Source organism: Alosa pseudoharengus, unplaced genomic scaffold, assembly GCF_046254945.1.
Source record: "Alosa pseudoharengus isolate Yale_2024_CS ecotype anadromous, Long Island Sound unplaced genomic scaffold, YU_APseudo_1.1 YU_APseudo_1.1_scf_2, whole genome shotgun sequence".
Lineage (NCBI taxonomy): Eukaryota > Metazoa > Chordata > Actinopteri > Clupeiformes > Clupeidae > Alosa > Alosa pseudoharengus.
This window is the reverse complement of record NW_027468663.1, coordinates 3747501-3750000: the sequence shown is the minus strand read 5'-3', so window position 1 is coordinate 3750000 and position 2500 is coordinate 3747501. Positions and strand designations below refer to the sequence as shown.

General features: G+C 53.8%; 5 non-coding genes and 3 pseudogenes across 5 annotated transcripts in view; all 8 read left to right on the top strand.

The window, feature by feature from the left end:
• Positions 1 to 95, top strand: part of LOC143135607 (U2 spliceosomal RNA) — a 163-nt pseudogene extending 68 nt beyond the window's left edge.
• A 130-nt stretch (positions 96 to 225) lies between these two features.
• LOC143135523 (U2 spliceosomal RNA) lies at positions 226 to 407 on the top strand. Its single transcript, XR_012989016.1, has one exon. It is a non-coding gene; the product is annotated as a U2 spliceosomal RNA (small nuclear RNA).
• A 357-nt stretch (positions 408 to 764) lies between these two features.
• LOC143135637 (U5 spliceosomal RNA) lies at positions 765 to 878 on the top strand. Its single transcript, XR_012989075.1, has one exon. It is a non-coding gene; the product is annotated as a U5 spliceosomal RNA (small nuclear RNA).
• Positions 879 to 1021: 143 nt separating this feature from the next.
• LOC143135606 (U2 spliceosomal RNA) lies at positions 1022 to 1184 on the top strand (annotated as a pseudogene).
• Positions 1185 to 1314: 130 nt separating this feature from the next.
• Positions 1315 to 1496, top strand: LOC143135522 (U2 spliceosomal RNA). The gene has a single exon (XR_012989015.1). It is a non-coding gene; the product is annotated as a U2 spliceosomal RNA (small nuclear RNA).
• A 357-nt stretch (positions 1497 to 1853) lies between these two features.
• LOC143135636 (U5 spliceosomal RNA) lies at positions 1854 to 1967 on the top strand. The gene has a single exon (XR_012989074.1). It is a non-coding gene; the product is annotated as a U5 spliceosomal RNA (small nuclear RNA).
• Positions 1968 to 2110: 143 nt separating this feature from the next.
• On the top strand, positions 2111 to 2274 carry LOC143135601 (U2 spliceosomal RNA; annotated as a pseudogene).
• A 122-nt stretch (positions 2275 to 2396) lies between these two features.
• LOC143135537 (U2 spliceosomal RNA) overlaps positions 2397 to 2500 on the top strand; it is a 189-nt gene continuing 85 nt past the window's right edge. Inside the window, exon 1 of the small nuclear RNA XR_012989028.1 lies at positions 2397 to 2500. This exon is cut by the window's right edge and continues 85 nt beyond it. This is a non-coding gene — a small nuclear RNA (U2 spliceosomal RNA).

Sequence of the window (2500 nt, the reverse complement as noted above, 5' to 3'; positions counted from 1 at the left end):
TGTGCTACGCTTCCCATGTTTAAATGGGGTGGGGCTTGTCCCTGCACCCGGCGCCCTCCTCGGTATTGCAGTGCCGCCAGGGAGGGTGCCAAATCGGTGTTGTTTGTCTTTACTTTTGTTAATCCCCCTAGAGTCTGTGGACCGTGCCATTGTGGCATTGAACCACCGTCCGCCAGGGGGGCACATTCCTCCCCCGTACCTTCCCTTTCCCCTCCACTTCCCCTTTTCCCCTCTCCCGAACGAATAGAAAAAAATCTGTTCTTATCAGTTTAATATCTGATACGTCCTCTACCCGAGGACCATATATTAATCTGATTTTTGGAACAGGGAGACGGAAGAGGGGCTTGCTCCGTCCGCTCCACGCATCGACCCGGTATTGCAGCGACTCCGGGAACGGTGCAAATCCCTTTGACTGTGGAAGTAAAGAACCGACCCAGTGGAACTGACTGACTCTGATGAAATCCTCCTCGACAGACAGACAGAGAGACAGACAGACAGACAGACAGACAGACAGACAGACAGACAGACACAGCAGGAGTCCTCGCCAGGTCTTTTGGCCAACCGCGCCACCTCCCTTTTCGGCCCCTTTTGGGTTTTCCCGCCCTTTTACTCTTTTTTTTTTTTTTTTTTTTTTTTTTTTTTTTTAATTTAAAGGGGATGTTGATACTGCCGTCTTGTTGCCACTGGGCAACGCCTTGGAGTCACCCTCATGTCCACGACCGGCGCCGTTCGTGCTCTCCGACCAGCGTGCCCTGTGGCAGCCATCGCTCGGGTTTCTCTTCATCTCGTACAAATCTTTCGCCTTTTACTAAAGATTTCCGTGGAGGGGAACTGCCCCGAGTTTACGGTATTTTTGGAAGCTCTGCTTCGGCGGAGCTGCACCTGCCTGTCCAAAGTCAAGCGTCGTGGTGTTTTGTTTAGCGGCGGCGGTCGGCTTTTGCTGGCCCCGCCTCCCCCCGTAACCATGTGAGCGCGGGGGGCGTCGCTAGAGGGGCCGCCGGACCCCGTGCAGTTGTGGGGTATCGCTTCTCGGCCTTTTGGCTAAGATCAAGTGTAGCAGCCGGTTCCGAGCGATCGACCGGATTGCAATGTGCTACGCTTCCCATGTTTAAATGGGGTGGGGCTTGTCCCTGCACCCGGCGCCCTCCTCGGTATTGCAGTGCCGCCAGGGAGGGTGCCAAATCGGTGTTGTTTGTCTTTACTTTTGTTAATCCCCCTAGAGTCTGTGGACCGTGCCATTGTGGCATTGAACCACCGTCCGCCAGGGGGGCACATTCCTCCCCCGTACCTTCCCTTTCCCCTCCACTTCCCCTTTTCCCCTCTCCCGAACGAATAGAAAAAAATCTGTTCTTATCAGTTTAATATCTGATACGTCCTCTACCCGAGGACCATATATTAATCTGATTTTTGGAACAGGGAGACGGAAGAGGGGCTTGCTCCGTCCGCTCCACGCATCGACCCGGTATTGCAGCGACTCCGGGAACGGTGCAAATCCCTTTGACTGTGGAAGTAAAGAACCGACCCAGTGGAACTGACTGACTCTGATGAAATCCTCCTCGACAGACAGACAGAGAGACAGACAGACAGACAGACAGACAGACAGACAGACAGACAGACACAGCAGGAGTCCTCGCCAGGTCTTTTGGCCAACCGCGCCACCTCCCTTTTCGGCCCCTTTTGGGTTTTCCCGCCCTTTTACTCTTTTTTTTTTTTTTTTTTTTTTTTTTTTTTTTTAATTTAAAGGGGATGTTGATACTGCCGTCTTGTTGCCACTGGGCAACGCCTTGGAGTCACCCTCATGTCCACGACCGGCGCCGTTCGTGCTCTCCGACCAGCGTGCCCTGTGGCAGCCATCGCTCGGGTTTCTCTTCATCTCGTACAAATCTTTCGCCTTTTACTAAAGATTTCCGTGGAGGGGAACTGCCCCGAGTTTACGGTATTTTTGGAAGCTCTGCTTCGGCGGAGCTGCACCTGCCTGTCCAAAGTCAAGCGTCGTGGTGTTTTGTTTAGCGGCGGCGGTCGGCTTTTGCTGGCCCCGCCTCCCCCCGTAACCATGTGAGCGCGGGGGGCGTCGCTAGAGGGGCCGCCGGACCCCGTGCAGTTGTGGGGTATCGCTTCTCGGCCTTTTGGCTAAGATCAAGTGTAGCAGCCGGTTCCGAGCGATCGACCGGATTGCAATGTGCTACGCTTCCCATGTTTAAATGGGGTGGGGCTTGTCCCTGCACCCGGCGCCCTCCTCGGTATTGCAGTGCCGCCAGGGAGGGTGCCTAATCTGTGTTGTTTGTCTTTACTTTTGTTAATCCCCCTAGAGTCTGTGGACCGTGCCATTGTGGCATTGAACCACCGTCCGCCAGGGGGGCACATTCCTCCCCCATACCTTTCCTTTCCCCTCCACTTCCCCTTTTCCCCTGTCCCAAACGAATAGAAAAAAATCTGTTCTTATCAGTTTAATATCTGATACGTCCTCTACCCGAGGACCATATATTAATCTGATTTTTGG